Raw genomic sequence first — 20,216 nt, forward strand, 5'->3', positions numbered from 1 at the left:
CCCCCCTCACATACACACGGATGCACGCACACACATACACACACAGAGTATGCACACAGAGTGTATAGATTTCTACATGAATTTGACATTGATTTCTGGGGTAAACAAATGGTTTTAAGTCTTTACTTGCCCAAAGCTAGATCATAATATTCTGCATTTCAAAGTGTCCAAGTACCTTTAAAGTGATGGCTGCAGAGTCCCTCAAGGCATAAAACAGATAAAACCTTCTTTTAAAAGTATTTTGCTCACCTTTGTAAAAAAAGGAACTTGGGGTTTATTGAGTGAAGGAAAGCCTCATTCCCATAGTAACCAATGCAGGGCTGATATTGATCAGGAGAGTCAAAGGCAAAATCTACTGACAGGAATAAAGAGTGACTATTTCCTATCCTCATATGTTTTCTTCGTGAAGTTTTTGTAGGTAACTAATGCCACAAATATAGTACATTCATTATGAATATTTATGCTGTTGTGTGCCCCACTAAATACATGTTAGGGGTACCTAAGTAGGAAAAAAAAATCCCACAATGTATTTGACTTTTGATCACATCCTGCAGTATTAGATTCCACTTTGACAAAATTATCATTGACCCACATTGGCTTGAGGCCTCCACTAGCTTTTCAGTTTTACAAAATACTGAAACCTTAATTGATGAACCATAAAGGAAAACACTGATAGCCTTTTATATTTCTACACTCTTATATTTCCTATCACAATTAATAAGACCTCACTGCATCTTAAAGTTCTTCTCCTTTGTTCACCATACTTGTGTCGTGTGCGAGATCTGATAACATTAGAAGTCATGCCTGATCTCTCTTCAATAATTTCATTAGGTGTTAAATACGAGGGCTAGCATCTTTTTTATGTTAAGCCTCTGCTTTTTGAAATGCAGAGCTTCAGAGAGAAGATCTTTGAAACAAAGTGTTCATGAATTATTAGCATACAGTACAATACATATACATACCTTAAATCCTCATCATGATTAGATGATTCCCAGAATTGACAAGTCTGAAGAAATGAAGAAAGAGGACCTATGAGAGCTGTGGAAGGAAAGACATTTTGTAGAATATGATATCACATAATAAAAATACATTTTCTTAAGTCTGATAGTTTTACAGTGTTTTACACACTCCTAGGCAGGTAATAATCTTCCTTAGTTTCTCTGGTCTTGCCAGGAGCTTTAGCAATTTTTTCAGACAAAATTGTTAGATAACAACTGAGCCAAAATTAAATAACCCCCAAAGTCTTCCTCTCTAATCCCTTCTGTGCATGCTTAATGTTTCATTCTCCCACTTCAATTATGCCATCTGCATTATGTCTTTCACTCCACACTCGAAAAGTTGTTAAAATGAAAAGCCTCGTTCAGGGTGTCACAGCTCCATTATGCAGGCCTATACCTGTGCTGGCAGCATGCTCTTCTTCTCACCTCATATTGCCTTTTGCCTGGGAAAGAGATCCCTGCCGTGCATCTCAAACTGGAAACTGAAATGAAATTAAGTTGATATGCAGGAATTGGAGAGAGTTATGGTAAATGAGCAGAAAGATTTTGAGCAGACTTTTGACCCTACTTCTCCCTTTAGCCAAGAACAATGGATGTTAAGCACCTAGAATGAAATCTCATCCACACTGGGCACATCTACATGAGGTATATTAATGCGTATTAGCCTAATTTAATGCACATTATGGGCACATAGCTACATGTACACGCTCTTAATGCGAATTAAAATGGCAATATTAGGTTAATCCCACCTAAATTTGATACCTGCAAGTTCAAGTATCAAATTTAACTGTGATTAGTTAAAGTGCATTAATGCATGTATAGACACAAGCTGCCACTAACTTTAGTGCTGGATCTGTCCAGCCACTAGGGCAGGGCTGCAGGGGCTTGGCAGTAACTTTAGGCAAGTACATTAACTCTAGTGCCAAGTCCTTGCACATATAGACACCTGCCAAAATCTCTTAATGTGCATTAAATTTAGTTGCACTTAAATCATGTGTAGATGCACCCACTGAATCCCTAAATCCTAAATAAACAGACATATAGTGGGTTCAGATAGTGGATTTTTATGTCAATTTACATACATTTAAAAAATATTAGATTAAGATTATTTCACTCTGTTCTAATCTACCTCCATAAAAAGTAGCTACTAACATGGAAGCCTTCCTCTGGGCTCTGGATGTCTGTTAAACTTTCAAGAAAATAGTTATTTCCACTAGAATAAGTTATTCAAACTGATAACGAGTAACAATCATCATACTTGGTGACTGTTGAAAAATTCTTGAGTTTCAAATAAATCATGCTTCCATTCAATTATAAATATCAAATTGACAACAGTAGTATTATTCCAAATAGTACACAGACATGTGTTCAGCAATAATTTATCTTCAGAAACTTTTGTAGTGATGGTTTGAATTTGCATCCTTTAGTGCCAGTATTGTAGGCAGTCGTTAAGGGTTTCTATGTCAATATTTCTGATCAAATCAGTTTTCCCCTGTATTTCAAACTTAAAAATATATATAATAATTCACCTGATACCACATGTGATGTTCAGTTTTGGAGGTACAGTATTCACTATATTTAAACCTTTCAAATTAAATACAGTGCCAAAAGTGGGAGTGTTCTTGTCATACTTATAGAATTGGGCTCTGAAGACAATATTTTCTTTTCTTTAAAATGGATGAGATATTAAACTTCAAATACTGGCTATTGTGTATTATATATATAATAATTCTCTTTTCAGTAAACATATAAGGATTTTGGCATTCAAAATTCCTGCATATATATGAATCCTTAGTACAGATCATCACAATACACTTTAGTGTCATGGAAAGATCTGTTTATTGTGTCACTGGCCTGCAGTTAACAAGAGTATCTTGGTCCAACATTTCCACTGAAATCAGAAAGGTTGCAAAATAAACATTCACTGACATAAATGACTGTAATAGAGACCTTGAGCACCATTAGCAATACATGATCCACAGTTACTAGGAAGGTTTCATAACACAAGCACTGTCACACAATTTCCCATGGAAAAAGGAATCTCCTGTGTAATCTGTTGCTATCATTTATGGGTCATTTCTGCAATAAATTGTCTATGCCTCTGGCAGCTTGAGAACATGTAAATAAAGTTGGTTTCATCTGAAGGCTTTGGCAGTTACTGACTTGTCTTTCTCTCCTGGAAAACTGGCAGTTAAAACAACACACTGAAGGAACTAGACTCAAAATAGTAACTTGATGGACAAATAGTATCAGATGGACAAATGGCATCAAGTGGTCATAGTGGTGTTTCTGGCATGATAGATGTCACTACGTCAAAAAAAGGATTGAAAATATTTGATCAAAAGACTGGAGAGTATTTTGTCAATGAAATTTTAATCAGTGGCATCATCCTAAATTTGCAGATTGTATGAAAGAAAAACTCCTAGAAAAAAATTCAGATCCGTTGATGTCAAATCTAAAATCCATCAACAGCAATTTAAGTATAATCAGTATTGGCTAGAACTAGTTAGATAATCAAAATATCACATAAAATTCTAACATGTCAACATTTGTTTTCTTTTGGCATCTGGAAAACAAATTAAAATCCAGTTTAAAAAAAAAAAAGAAAAAGATACTTGGTGCAGAAACGTGAAAACAATTATATTGCAACAATTCATTTCAACAATACTACTATAATAAGTAAAGTTCAATATATAAAATATTATAAGCATGTTAGTGTGTTGTAATATTTCAAAATACAGTATAAATCTCAAAATGAAATGAGTCGAAAATAAACACTATGTTGTGATTTTAATATGTTCCAAAATGTTTCCATCAAAAATATTGTCAGAATTACCATACCTACACAACTTTTCAATGTGAAGGAAAAGGCATTTGTGAGATAATTGCTTCATTAAATATTTTTGACCAGCTCTGAAAAGTCTGGGATTGTAAGAGCAATCTTGCAATCTGCAGTTTATAAATGCCTTCTGAGCATGTACTGACATATTCACTCACAGGCTAGGTACAGACATTCAAAAAGCCCCAAGTGGAATCAATCTAAGTTAGGTGGTTTTCTGTAAGCCGCACACTTTAGATTGGTAGCAAACAGGACACAAGTCACCCTTTGAGGGGAGGAAGGAGAGAACAAATATTACACCCAATTCTACCATTTTTAAACCAGTATGTGTGCGCAAAACTTCTGTTCTGCTACAGGTATAGACCCAGTTTCCAATCGCTTATAGCAGTAGAAGTATAATGTCTCTACCTGGCTGCAATAATTGCAAATCATTGGAATGTTGTGATATATTAGTTAGTACGTCTCACATGTCAGGAGCAGATGCATGCTCATGCCTGAACATGCAGTGATTAAGCTTTGCTGCTAGAGGAATGGGGCGTGGCATCCCAGCTCACCTTGCTGGTAGGCCATTCCTTCTCTTCCCAACCCCATCCCTTAGTAGGCCCAATTATTTTCTCTTCACTCCATATTGCATTGTGGTCAAGAATCATTCTGCGATTCCTATTTAAGGCCTTCCTGGAAGACAAGCAAGAAAGCATTGATAAGGACATACCACTGCATTTAAAGTGGACAAGTATTTTAATGTGGTCATTTCTCACAGGACTGATGTCACACCACAGAAAAGCTAGGCCTTAGTGGTCTGTGGCACATCTCAGGGTGATGCCAACAAAATAGGGCATGTAAAGTTGTCACTGGTGTACCAGGCACCAACTCTCTGTTCCCACCCCCCCAGCTCAGCCATGGGCGGAAGAGTTCAGGGAGGAGATAAACAACCCCAGGGCAGGGGAGTTCGTGGATATCCTAAGATGCTGAAGGACCACTCAATCCTCATACTATCTCTGCAGAGCAGTCCAACATGCCAATAAGACCTGATATAATCTTGAGATAATCCTCTCCTAAAAGGGAACAATTTTGTAACACCACAATAGCACTTAACATGAACTAAACTGCTTGAATGTACATTTGCTCACTTTTTAACTGCACTTAGTAAGTGTTAAGTTGAATGTGTGACACTTCCCTGAGACTGCAGGCATATTTGAGTGGAATTCTGACATTTTCTATCTACACCATCTATTCTGACCCAGAGTAGAAATATAAATAGGAGCATGAACAAGAATTCTCTAAACCCTTCATTTAGTATGAAAACTGTTTACATCTGGATGTTATTTTCACAACAAAACTAAGTGAAACTTTTCTGTTTCATGCTGAAACTTGAAGTTTGGGCTATTAATTAGATACTGTTCTTCATGTCCTGAGATACCGAACACAGAAAATGCATCCTGTAAGTTGGTGGGGAAAATAGTTTTACACTGTTTCCATAATAGATTCTGAGCTGCTAGGTAATCAAAATGGTACCTAGTAAATGAAAAAAACTCTCAGACACTGCTCTAACTTTCCTACTTGCTGATTGGCCTCTCTTCAGTGCCAAATTTGTCTAGCTATGAACAGCCTCCCTTCTCCCTCCATTCTACCCTGCATAAACTCTCTACAGCCCCAAGTAGTCTAACAGTATAAGGAAATTAATTCGGTGCTTCTTTTACTGTGTTATAATTTGCATAATTATTTAATGTTTTTAAACACCAACTTGACACACTGTGGGTATGAACCAGCATTCAAATGATGCAGCTCATGTTGGGCGGTTTAGTTTGAGTCCTCTACTCTTGAGTTGGGCTCTACCTCATGCAGGTGTTTTGGTGGGCAACTGGAGGTAAGTTTGGTGGGGAGGGGCTTACAGGATCTGGGACAGGGGCAGGGGATGATGGGATGGGGAGGGTGCTGGCAGAAGGGCTGGCAGATCTACAAGGGGTCTCCCGGTCAAGCAGAAGAAGGTAAAAGTACCCCAGTCATGTCTGGGGGGAGCAGTTAAAACAGCACAGCCCCAGGGCTGTGGAAAGTGCAATTCTGGATGTGCTTACAGGCATTCATTTGGCTGGCTTAACTCATTTTAGATTGGGCACCTCTGCTAACATGTCAGACAAGAACTAATTTTAGATCAGATGCACTATTTTTAGGGTGACCTACACTCTGTGATCATTTGCACACTTAGCCATTTAGATTGCCCTAAGCTCAGTTAGATGAATCTAAATGTAAAGCTTGTGCATACCCTGTATTTATTCCCATTTTGAAATATTTCAAATGGGAATTGTGTTTCAGGAGAAAAGTAAATGTAACATTTACAACCAAATAATTGAGGGGAAAGTGAGAAAGACCATCTAAGGGAGCACTTTTTCAATAACCATGCTGCACTTATCTGGTCTATTGGGCTAACATTTCCAGAGGCCCTGGGAATTGTAGGCTACCCAAAAATCTTCCTAAGCAATAGCAGTTAAGCAAAAATACCCTTGACCTATTGTTTAGAGTTTTGGTTGTCAGGATCCACAAAGGCATCTGCTAGAGATCCTAATGCACAAAAAGAATGGGTATTGGGTTGACTCTTCTTCTATATATGTGCTTGAATGTAGTATCATGAGGCATTACCTGAAACATTTTATACTAGGAAGCATGATAATACCAATGAATTCAAACATGGGGCAGCAAGTAGAAGAACCACAGCTTTGCACTCTGACATACTGCAAGCCAGTCACTGAAGTAAGTGGACCCTCCATGGACTTACAATATAATACAGTGGCAATGACATTTTCAGTTCCCTCCCTCTGTTCAGAAAAATAGACTATCCCCATTTTAGTAAAACTTAATGTGGTGGAAGTTGGGAGTGTATGGCCATTGATGGAAACCATTGTAACTCCATTCTTTTGAGACACTAATTATAATATTTCAACTTACCACTGAATGAGATTCAACAGTAGTTTTGGAAACCTTATATAGAATGGGTGAACATGAACAAAACAATGGACAAGAGATTTTTTATTCAGACCTATATTCTCATTGAACATTTTCCAAAATGCTAGTTTTCATCATACCATGTACTTTGCATTAGATTAAGACTGAATTATTCTAGTAAAGACATTACTCAACGTCATTTTAAGATCTTCCAGAGCTCACCAGCCTGTTGACCTGTAAACCACCTTTAGCTGGACAGATGGTGAATAACAAATTGATCTCAGCCAATAAAACTCCGTCAGAACAATCTGCTACTGGCAGGTGTCAGATAATTATCTCAATAAACAGATAAGCAGAGTAATAAGGGAATTAGGCTCATCTATTGTAAGTATCATGAGGAATTTTATTGTACCCAGGTCCTCAGTCATTTGAGCAAAACTGAACCCCATGTCATAAAAACACCGCTGACATTTTAAGTGTAATTATTCGCTACAACTATTTATTCTGTTAATTTTACATTTTCTCTATTGTCTTTCCTACATGCCATCTCTAATTTGTAAAAATGAACTTTGTACGAAGGTTCATGTTGAGAAACAGCAAAACTCCATCTCTGATGAGTATTTTTTAAATCATAGAATATTTATTATTATTATTTATGTGTATTACCATATTACATAGGTGTCTAATCATGAATGCACATCACAATTACGTCATAAAGGATCTAATTTCTCTGTGCACCATAGCACAGGGAAGAAATATTAAGACATTAGATTTCTAAGTATATATTTTCATTTCATTCATTATATAATAAGAGAAGTTGGCTGGTTACATAGCTTACATTAGTAAATTGTGCTGAAAGAGAGGGCCAAATTCATTCTTGATCCCTACTGGTTTCATTAAAGTTACACCACAGATTGCTTTGGCATTTCATTATTTGCATTTAAAATAATGAAATGGAGGTTTTCTCTTTCTCACTTTTTGATGGGCTTCTTAGAGAAGTGAGTCAAGATTAGATTCCTCTACAAGAACATGATAACACATTGTGTGTTGTAAGTGGCAGTTAATGGGCTATGAATTCCAGTATGAACAGGAACAGTTATTATTATCATCATTTGTCCTGGCAGGTAACTCTGAAATAATACAGGATAGAAGACTTTCATATAGAAGTTAGTCTAAGCAAGAACTGAAAGTCTCAACAATCAAAACTACACAGATAATATCAGATCAAACTCAGCTTAACTACTGCTATGAGTTTAATTTTCAGTTCTATTTTTATTTGACTTTACAATGAATATACTAAAGCAAGATTGTGCTGTGTGTGTTGCTGAGGTTTTGTCTGGTTTGGAGGATATGCAATATTTGCAGAGTTGTTTCCTGATCATTTGGTATGTTTGCTCAGGGTTAGAGAGCACTTAAACCTGAACAAGAAGCTTAACATTCTGTAAATGAGCAGGAGTCTACTCAAGATAAGAAATGGAAAAAGCCACTTCTAGAAGCTAAACTGCCTTAATAGAGACCAGATAAACATTTGACAGAAAGGAAATTCCCTCAGTTCACAGAAGAGGTCATTTTAATTGGCAACAGTTAGGGCCAGTTCTGTTCTGGCTATTTTGGTGACACTACAAAAGAGTAGAAAAGAAGTAAGCCCCTTCTTCAACTTCTGCACCCCCTTGCAAACCAAACAGAAGGTATCCATTAATACTTAGTGAACACATGAAGGATTCATAGATTCATAGATTCATAGATGTTAGGGTCGGAAGGGACCTCAATAGATCATCGAGTCTGACCCCCTGCATAGGCAGGAAAGAGTGCTGGGTCTAGATGACCCCAGCTAGATACTCATCTAACCTCCTCTTGAACACCCCCAGGGTAGGGGAGAGCACCACCTCCCTTGGGAGCCCATTCCAGACCTTGGCCACTCAAACTGTGAAGAAGTTCTTCCTAATGTCCAATCTAAATCTGCTCTCTGCTAGCTTGTGGCCATTATTTCTTGTAACCCCCTGGGGCGCCTTGGTGAATAAATACTCACCAATTCCCTTCTGTGTCCCCGTGATGAACTTAAAGGCAGCCACAAGGTCGCCTCTCAACCTTCTCTTGCGGAGGCTGAAAAGGTCCAGTTTCTCTAGTCTCTCCTCGTAGGGCTTGGTCTGCAGGCCCTTAACCATACGAGTTGCCCTTCTCTGGACCCTCTCCAGGTTATCTGCATCCCTCTTGAAGTGTGGCGCCCAGAATTGCATGCAGTACTCCAACTGCGGTCTGACTAGTGCCCGATAGAGGGGAAGTATCACCTCCTTGGACCTATTCGTCATGCATCTGCTGATGCACGATAAAGTGCCATTGGCTTTTTTGATGGCTTCGTCACACTGCCGACTCATGTTCATCTTGGAGTCCACTAGGACTCCAAGATCCCTTTCCACTTCCATGCCACCCAGCAGGTCATTCCCTAGGCTATAGGTATGCTGGACATTTTTCCTCCCTAGGTGCAGCACTTTGCATTTCTCCTTGTTGAACTGCATTCTGTTGTTTTCTGCCCACTTGTCCAACCTGTCCAGGTCTGCCTGCAGCTGTTCCCTGCCCTCCAGCGTGTCCACATCTCCCCATAGCTTTGTGTCATCTGCAAACTTGGACAGAGTACATTTCACTCCCACGTCCAAGTCGCTGATGAAGACATTAAAGAGTATCGGTCCAAGGACCGAACCCTGCAGGACCCCACTGCCCACAGCCTTCCAGGTCGAGACCGACCCATCCACCACGACTCTCTGGGTGCGACCCTCTAGCCAATTCACCACCCACCGGACTGTGTAGTCATCCAAGTCACAGCCTCTTAACTTGTTTACCAGTATGGGGTGGGATACCGTATCGAAGGCCTTCCTGAAGTCTAAGTATACAACATCCACCCCTCCTCCTGTGTCCAGGCGTTTCGTAACCTGGTCATAGAAAGAGACTAGATTGGTCAGGCACGATCTGCCCGCCACAAACCCGTGCTGGTTTCCCCTCAGCATAATTTGCCCTGCTGGGCTCTCACAAATGTGAGCCTTGATAATTTTTTCAAAGACTTTACCAAGGATGGAGGTGAGACTGACTGGCCTATAGTTGCCCGGGTCCTCCTTCCTCCCCTTTTTGAAAATGGTGACCACGTTAGCCCTTTTCCAGTCCTCCGGGACTTGGCCCGTGTGCCACGAGCGTTCGAATATTCCTGCCAGTGGCTCTGCAATGATGTCAGCAAGTGCCTTCAGCACCCTCGGATGGAGCTCATCCGGGCCTGCCAACTTAAAGGCATCCAGTTCTTCCAAGTGACTCTGCACCATCTCAGGATCTACACATGGAAGTCTGGCGCCTTGCTGCTGCCTCTCTACAACCCCAGTGAGAGACTTGTCGTGCTCCATACTTAGGAACACTGAGGCAAAGAACTCATTGAGGAGTTCAGCCTTGTCCCCCGTGTCCGTCACCAATTGTTTCTGCCCATTTAGCAGGGGTCCTATTCCTCCCTGGGCCTTCCTTTTACTCCCTATATATCTAAAAAACAATTTCTTATTGTCTTTTACTCGGGTTGCCATCCTCAGCTCCATGGTAGCTTTGGCCCGCCTAACTGCCTCCCTACAAGCACGAGCAGAGGAGGTATATTCGTTTTTAGTGATCTCACCTTGTTTCCACTTTTTATGTGCTCCCCTTTTGGCCCTTAGGCTGCCCTGGATTTCTCTGGCCAGCCATGGAAGCCTCCTGGCCCCTTTCCCTCTTTTGCCTCGCTCGGGGATCATCTTGCTTTGTGCCCGAAGGATTGTTTCCTTAAGGCACAGCCACCCTTCTTGGGCTCCCATCCCTTCAAAACTCCTACTCTGCAGTGCGTCCTTGACTAATCGCCTGAGTTCATTGAGATCAGCTTTCCTAAAGTCTAGCACTTTCACCCTACTAGTTACCTTACCCACTCGACGTCTTATGCTGAATTCTATTATTAGGTAATCACTGTCCCCCAAATGGCTACCGATCTGGAGGTCCCCTACCATGTCATCCCATGTTGCCAATACCAGATCCAGTATGGCATTCCCCCTAGTGGGACCATGTACCTCCTGTGTCAGGTGGAGGTCCTGTACACAGGTTAGAAACCTGCGTGAGCGGTGAGACTTTGCTGTCTGCGTCTCCCAGCAGATGTCTGGGTAGTTTAGGTCCCCCATGACTACTGCCTCTTTAGCTTTTATGGTCTCCAAGAGTTGCCTCAGGAGCCCCGCATCTATTTCTTCCCCTTGATGTGGGGGTCTGTAGCAGACCCCTACCACTAAATCTCTTTCTCCTTGCCCCCCATGTAGCCTAACCCACAATCCTTCTACTTCCTCAACCTTGGATTCTGTCTTGATGAGGGTGTCTAAGTGCAGTGAACAATTCTCTATTCCAGCAGCTTCCAAACTGTGTTATGCAGACTACTGGTGACCTGCAAGACCATAGCGAGAAGCCTATGGTTTCATTGTCTCTCCCTCCCCGCCTCCCCTCCCCCCCACCCCCTCCCGCTCTTGGGTTTTCAATTTAAAGTTTGTTGACCAAGAAGCATAGTGATCTGCCAAAAAATGTTGAGGGTTGGCAATGGACTGTGGTCAAAAAAATTGGGGAACCACTGTTTCATATTATATATACACATGGCCAGTGAAGCTGGCAACATGATCTAAACTTCCAATCACCTGTTACAGCCCATGAGCAAATCTAGTGTTTGGGATCATTCACTATGGCTGCTATTTTCAAAAGTGGCCAGTGGTTTTGGGTGTCTCCATGCTTGGGGACTGGTTGGAGATATTGACTGAAGGTTGCTGATCATCCTACTCAACCTCCTACAGTTCCTTGTGCCTCCCTCCCATTATGTCCACAGCATAGTTTGAGATTTAAATATATGCATATCAGCAAGTGTTTAATGTTTCAACAAAAAGTGTAGCTATTTTCTATATTAGCATATACATTTATTTCATATTATTAGACATGATCCTGTAATGGAAAACTTTAGCATTCATACTCTGGCTATGCACAAGAGGCCAAGGTTAAGGCAGCCATCAGAAACATGTCTCTAAAATCTATGATTTCCAAAAGGGTTAAAATCTCAACCTTACTCTTGTCGTTGGCCTGCTTTGTTTTCTCTCTGCTAACCACAAGCCTTAATACATTCAGGTACCTAATGCCCATTATTTTCAATGGAATGTGGGAGCCTAGTCTGCTGGGACAGTTTTTAGCCCACAGACTTAAAAACTTTAGACTTCAGCCTATCTGCCTTTACAGACTTTAGTCCATCTACCTTAAAAACCTGGCTAAAGGCTAGAAGCAGATGTTGCCAAATGAAGCAGATCAAGGGTGGTAGGATGTGTCCCAGCATAACTGACCCACTTCATTGAGTGAGACCCATGTTACCTATTGTCCCACATGTTGATACTCTGTGACAATAGGACACATGTTGCCCTAGGGCTTGAGAAGCCTAGTCCTATGCACCCCAGGAATTCCCATGCAGGTTTGGGCCACTCAAGCCTGTTTTCTTGGCTTTCTGTGCTTATACAGATGCACTGCTGGGATCCGGCCCCTGAAGCTCCCAGAGCACTTGTCCAGGGTGGTCAGAGAGTATGGACAGATCTGGGTTGCATTTGCTCTTATGCAATAAGTATACAGATATCTGCCACTAAATAGTGGCACAAATTGGTAGCGCCTTCATTGTGGCCACTATTTGTGGCATGATAAGGGGTATAGACATCTCTGCTTGCCCTTTGTTCTTCCATAAACATTTTATGGTGGCAAAAGGTGATTAAAGGCAACATCTCTTTCAAACCTCAGATACTGCATTCGTGGGAAACATAAGTTCCTAAATAGAACTTCTTAGCGTTTTTCACTCAGACAAGCTATTCTTAAAGCAGAAGAAACATTTTTTGCCACGTCTGTAAGTAAAGATAGATTCAGATATCAAAATGACAGTTTTATACAACACATTGTAAGCACAGAACTGAGACTGGCAGGCAGTCACTGCTATTTGAATTTGGGGGCTGAGTTGTCTTTCACATAAGAGATTAATCATATGAATAACTCAGGAGTTACTGCATTAGTTTCATAAGTGTAGAACCATTGTAAGTTGTTAATCAGGTTCCTGCTATATAGTATAAACGCTCTCATTTTGGAACAGCTGAACCATCCTATCCCCACAGTGTTTAATTTGAAAGAAGCACATTGAAAATGTAAAAACACTTTCACATCTCTTAATTGTCATTATTTTGTAAACAAAACAAAATTGTAAGTTTTTTGTTTTATAGAATTTCTGCTTAATGTTTGGAGCAAAGTATCTATGAGACATCATTTTTATTGCAAAATGTGCTCTTAGATTAAGGTCACTTCAGTAAAAATGATAATAAAAATTGAAATATAAAATCAAAAGAATATAATATGTGTTCGCTTTAGAGAGTGGGATGCCATGGTACAGACAATTCCAAATCACATTTAAAATAAAAAGTTCAAAGCTTCTTTCAACTTGCTGCAGATTTTACTACATATTCTTAATAACCCCCCCTTCATCTGCTACTGTTGAAATGTAAGCTTTCAAGCAACGTAAACCTAGCTAAACCCTTTATGTTTTTTACTTCCTTCTTTCCTTACCAGCACTGCTATTATCACATGGTGTGTTCCACATGATAAGCCATTCATTAAAGCATCACCTACTGTTTTTTAACTCCTCAGTACCAGCTAGAACATGATCTGTCTCTGCATGAAGACATTGGACCTCTGACCTCTTTTGTAGCTATTCCAGGCAAGTATAATAAACAGGGTTCACTGAGTTTCTGTAAATCTCTGATTATGTTTACTATGAAATCCAAGTGTTCATCTTAGGGAGAAAAATTAAGGCTGATTTTCAAATATTATGTACAAACTCTTGCTACTAAGCATTCCATAATGAGCACTTTGGCAATTTAAAGCAAATTAGGGTTCCCACTAGGCAGAGAAGATATACAGTATAGGCAAGTAAAGATTCTATGTTGCTGGGTGAAAAATAAGCACAGAGAAAAATATGATACAGAGCTCTGCTCCAAATGAATTAAGGGGTTTGGTGCTGCTACACTTCATTACTGAAACTTTGCACCATTTTGCAGTTCACAAAGTACGTTAGGTTTTTTTCCTAATGATTTCTACTGTAGTTTGAGTAAACATCTCTGTGGTGAACTACCTCTTGTGAAAACATGGGTCCCCTCAGGGAGACAAGGGATTTTTTTGGGACACTATTGTGCATTATTGGATTAGAAAACTGGAATCCCAGTGAACCAATTAAATAAAATCCAGCTCTCTTATGGAGGAGCCTGTAACACTTAAGTACATAGGCCAGGCACAGGTCCTCTGCAAAAAGAGGAATTTCATCCAGTGGGAAACTTGCCCTGTTGTGGTTGAATCCTTAGCATTTTATGTACTGCATTTGCAAACTGAAATTCTAACTAAACTAACCTCCAAAGACACTATTCTCTTAAAAAAAACCCTTGTAACTTTTTATAAAGGGGCCCTATACCATATGCTGCATTTCATATGATTAATTACGACTAAATTCAGTTTCCCCACAAAGAGCATGGGAACAGAATTCATACCCCAAAGAGAAAGGAGGCAGAGGCATCTGCATCCAGTAATACAAGCCATCAGCTGGAAGTGGGTAGTGCTGATGACCTTCTGTCCCCTATCATCTGTGAGTTTTGTCATACAGTCACCAGTAAGTCTTAATCCTCCATTAAGAAAAGTGTTAATAATTGGATGGAATTGTTTTTTTTTTTCACATAAATTACTTTTTCCACTGAAATTGACATGTCTAAAAAATGTCAGTTCCAATAAAAAAATCCTATAAGAAAATATTTTGAAATGAAATTTGTGTTTCAGAAAAAGTCGTTTTGGACATTTTTTATTTCAAATTTTCAATTGGCATTACAAAACACCCTTCACAGACAAGCCTATGAACTTCACTTCATCAACCTACTGGATACAAAAAATCATGGACTAAATATAGACATTGGATTTATGACACATTATAACCTGCCTAACTTCCGACTCCCCAGGTACCTCTCCACTATTTACCAGCTATATTCACACCTCTCCCCTCCCCCAACCTGTCTTTCATCCATTGACTCCTTAATTTATATTGTCACTGACTGGCTTTCTTGCATGCATATCAGCCTCTGGCTTCTTCACTATTCTTTCCATCCAGGAAGAGCACACACCAACTGCAGATGCTTCCTCAGCCTGACAAAGGGCCCGAAAGCTTGCAAACAAGAATTTTTTCCAATCATTTGAGTTGGTCAAATACATTATATCAGATTTACACAAAGAACCTTGTCTGTCTCAGAGCAAAGGAGCAGTCTGGTGTTCAGTCTTAATTCAGTCTTAGTCCCACACTTAGTTCTCACCTGTACTTACAAGTCACTGGGTGCATCTACACAATACTTTACTGAGGAGCTGGCTAATTAGCTCCAGAGTAAATGTCTCAGCATCTATACTCCACCCCTATTAGGGCACAGGAAACTAATAAACTCCACAGCCAAGTAGTACTTGTAAATGCTTGTAAATACAAGTACTCCCCTGCTGTGTTTTTTCATCTGTAGCAATGCACATGTAGATGCTGACCCAACTGCCTGGGGCTTGAGGGTGTTTCAGTGAAGGCTTGCCTACCAGCTAGCTTCACAGTGAAGCAACCTTATGTCCCAATGAGGCCCTCTGTAGCACATTGATCCTGTTCAGCGTAGCCTCGGGCTGGCAGGCTGACCCCCTGGGCCTGCTGCCAGGCAAGGTTGCTCCAACCCAGCTCAACGTGCTGTAGTCTGAGCACACATCTAAATGGCATGCCCAGGGCTTCCTGGGAGCAATAAACAGGAGCAATAAGCTCCAGAGTTTATTACTGTGCATTAATAGTATGTGTAGATGCGCCCACTGTAGAAAATTTAACTTTATGGCTTCAGAAACATAGTTTGTTACATTCTGGGTTAAATTTAAAGTATAGAGGAGGAAATGACATTGTTGATTCAGAAAAAATGGAGACAATCATATAGCAATGCTTCTATAATAGAAGGGAAAGTGAAAAATATAGTAACTAAACTGCTGGAAGGTACTTAGTAACTAATAAAGAAGAATGTAAGCTATGAGTTTGGTTGTGATTGTGCACAGTTTGAAACAAGTGGCGTACATCAGTTCAATTATCCCTTGAATGAAAGCAAAGTTCTTATGCTTTTACTTGAAGTGCTCCACTGGAGAGCAATTCTGTAAGATACCAAACAGGTGAAAGCAATGAATGCTAACATCTCTAAACATATCACCTTTGTGATTCCTTCACATTTACTTAGTTTTTTCTGCATTGCTGAAATCTGATCTTCATCAATGAATAGAGTTAGAGTTTACAGTTGCCTTGTCTGTTCTGAATTCCTGTCCAGTTGGACTTTATTTCTCCAGTGGCCTTCCTTTAAGGGTGACTAAACAAATAGAATACCAAACATAATGTAATTCATTGTTTTCTCTTTCCCAATGGGCTTTCTATATGGGATTATTGATTTACAGTTTTAAGTGGCTTTATAAAATTTACTTTAGAAAAGATAACCACATGCGTATGAGTTCAGGATCAGAGCAAAGATGAAATTAACTTACTTCTTTTCCTTGAGCTTTAAAGAAAGGATGTTGGTCGGATAGAAATTGAAATTCACCTTGCCAATAGAAAATAACTGGAAACTGAGTCACTTTGTGCTAGAGACAGGGGAAATAACATGCTTTTTTCACAATATACAGAGTAAAGATGATGCACAATACACTGACTTTCAAAGTGGCAAAAAGTAGATTTAATACAAAAAGTTATTTTTGTAATTTCAAGTATCCCAAGAGGTTCATTTTTGTAACCTTTTTTCATAGTCCAACTAAGAATTTTTATGATTTCTACAGGATATTATTTAGAAATAGAGATGAATGAATTATTCCTTCCTAAGGCAGCCAGAGACTGTCTGTGTTACCTTTATTTATGCTATACGAGTATCATTTATGCTATATGATTGTGGTGCATTTTGGGGCATAAGAATGGAAGAATCTTCTCCTCTAGTAACTATGAATTTATAGTTTTGCATGAATTATTTATTAAAAGATCCAAATTTCTGTGTATATATTCAAGATTTACCTAACAATTGGGAAAAAAACAATTTTCAGAAACTAGTAAATGACACTGTGCCTTTCAGTGCACACTTTTATACAACTATTGATTGACAATGTGAGCCCACAAATAAATAAATTTTACTTTTAAAAGCATACCGTGTTTTCATATTTTCAAAAATTAATACTTAAAAAAAAGTATGGTAATACTTTAAAAATTGTGCTTGACTATGGCATTTATACTGATTTTAACAAAATATCTCTGGATATTTTTAGCAGTTGTTGATGACCTTCCTGAACAACAGTCACATTAAACATTAAATTACATGGCTTCTGCTTTTTAGAATCTTCAGAACTTTATAGACACTCCCCTTCCTTTTTATTATGAAATGCCAGTTCACTCAGCACTGAGAACTTACTAATTTTCTCCAGGAATGAAGTGCTGACTCAGATCCTCTTCTGCTAAAGATGCTGGTAGTCTAACAGATCAGAACATTAATCTGCTGTACCTTTGTACTAACCATGGATTTTTTCCCAACGAAAAAAGAAATTACTCTCTCTAAGGTAATTTCATCCCTAAATTTACTTCTCTGGAATTTGCTGCAGAACCTCCATGGTGCCTCTCAGCTTAATCTCTTGTGGTGTCTAATACCGATTCAAAAGCAAAACTCTCTGCTACCCTGACCCTGACATCAGAATCCTCAGATTTAGGCAATACCCTCATCCTTTTAGGTAGCCTCAAGTCATGTTGGAATTCATGTCAGAACTAAGGCACTGAAAATATTTATAGGGAACATGGATGTCAGTAAAAATGGAGAGGGTACCACAGGCTGCCTAACAGCAGTATAAAAGGAGATCAGCCTGAAAAAGAGGAAAAAAAAGATATTGCATTGACTGTCTGTAAGCCCAAGGGACATATACCATATTTTCTCTCATACAACACACCTCCAAATAAGATAAACACCTTGTTTTTGCAAGACAGAATGAAGAAAAAAAAAAAGATCTTCTCTTGAAAATACTGGTAAGTACAGTATTTTTCCAGGGAAAACACAGGCAGCTGTAGTAAGGGTGAATAATTCATAGAATCATCAAAAAAGGACTGCAAGGGCCTGTAAGATCATCAAGTCCAGTCCCCTGCCATAGGCAAGGAGGTAATTGGGCTTAAACAAGCTCAACGAGGTATTTGTCCAACCTCCTCTTAAAGACCACCAGAGGTGGTGACTGCACCACCTCTGCTGGAAGTGTGTTCCAGATTCTAGTTACCCATACGGAAGTTTTTCCTTATGTCCAGCCAGAACTTTTCCTTGACTAGCTTGTGTCCATTGGTCCACATCTTCCTGTGGGCAGGGAAGGATAGGGCTTTTTTGAAAAGTTCTTCTCTTAGATTCTAGTGTTCTCCCTCTACATATTTGTAGGTGGCTAACAAGTCACCTCTCCTCATAGGGCCTGTTCTCCAGGCCCTTGATCATGTGGGTGGCCCTTCTCTGCACCTTTTCGAGCTTGTCCACATCTTTTTTGAAGTGTGGTGCCCAGAACTGGACACAGTACTCCAGCTGTGGCCTCACCAATGACAATAGAGGGGGAGGAACACCTCTCTGGATCTGTTGGCAACAAATCTGCTGATGCATTCCAGAGCTGTATTTGCTCTGTTGGTGTCTTCATCACACTTGTGGTTAGGTCCCTTTCAGATGCAGTACCAACCAGTGGACCACCACCCATTATATAGATATAGTGAGGGATCTTCCTACTCAGATGAAGGACCTGGCATTTGTCCCTCTTAAACCTCAAATGGTTTTGTTCAGCCCATAGAACCAGGCTGGCAAGGTCTTCCTTAATCCTTGACCTGTCCTCTGATGTGCCTGATTGTCCCCACAGCTTGGTATCATCTGCAAACTTAATCAGTTCATTTTTCACTCCCTCATCCAGGCCATTAATAAAGATGTTAAAGAGCATGGGCCCAAGCACTAATCCCTTGGGTAAGCCACTGGAGATGGCCTTCCAGGATGGGGCCACCCCACCAGTTACAACTCTTTGGGATCGGCTGCTGAACCAGTTCCCAACCCATCTCACTGTAGCCTGGTCTAGGCCAGTACTCTCCAACTTAAATGAGAGGATTTTATGGGAAACAACATGAAAGGCCTTGCTGAAATCTAGGTAGATAATGTCCACCTCCTGTCCCATGTCCAGGTGGTAGCTACCTGGTCATAAAAGGACACCAGGTTTGTTAGGCATGACCTCCCCTCTACAAAGCCATGCTGGTTGGTTCCCCACCAGATGCAAGCTTGTGGTTGATGGCCTCCTTGACAATTTTTTCAAAGATCTTCCCTAGGACCAAAGTCAGACTGACCCATCTATAGTTGGCAGGGTCATCCCTCTTTCCCTTCTTAAAGATGGGTGGGTACTGTGTTCATCTTCTTCCAATCATCAGGGACAACTTTCTGAGTTCCACAACTCCTCAAACAGCCCTACCAGAGGCACTACTATGAGTTTGGACAGCTCTTTCAACACTCTCGGGTGAAGGTCATCTGGACCAGCTGATATCCTATAAAAGGATTTTTTGTTATCTTTAACTTTGGTCATCAGCTTGATTTCCATGGATGGCTTGGCTTTCCTTGCCTCATGTCTGCAGACCCTGGCCACATGAGCATACTCTCCTCTGGATCCCAAATGCTACTCTGTTAACCCCCTAGCTATAGGACACCACCGGTGCCACTGGCTGAGCCAAACTGCCAAAGTACCTGGCACCTCTTCTCTTCTCAAGCTAAGAGGGCTGGGTAGCCAGTGCACAGATATCTGAGGGCCCAATCAGCCTAAGGCTCCATCCAGTTTAGAAAAACAGCACAATCAAACAAGTAGCAGCTTCTATAGCTTAAGCCTCTGCTGGGGCAAAAGGCTCATGGTGGTACTGAGGTAGCCCTACATGCTCATTATGCTACCCTGTGGGCAATAAGTGCAGCACCGTTTTCTCTTTTTCCCAGGATAGGCTTCTTCTGCAGAAGCTGCTCTTATCATATCCCTTGCTTAAAACACACATCTCAATGCCCAGCAGCTTATTTTTTGAGAAAAAGGTGGGTGCTGTATGTGAAAAAATAAGGTACTCATTGCCTCTGAGAGTTGCATGTACAATAATCATTTTAATTTAGAGATGATTCTATGCTGATTAGTGATCTTGGGAGTGCAAGAAGCCCTATCTAGTTGTTAAAAATAAGGAGAAGGTGTAATGGTTTTGGGGAATATGTATGCATTTTATGTCTGCATTTTGAGGGATATGTCTGTATTTTATGAATTCCATAGTTTCATAGTTGTTAGGGGTCTGGTCCACCCCCTCTGCA

Source organism: Alligator mississippiensis, chromosome 4 (assembly GCF_030867095.1).
Source record: "Alligator mississippiensis isolate rAllMis1 chromosome 4, rAllMis1, whole genome shotgun sequence".
Taxonomy (NCBI): domain Eukaryota; kingdom Metazoa; phylum Chordata; order Crocodylia; family Alligatoridae; genus Alligator; species Alligator mississippiensis.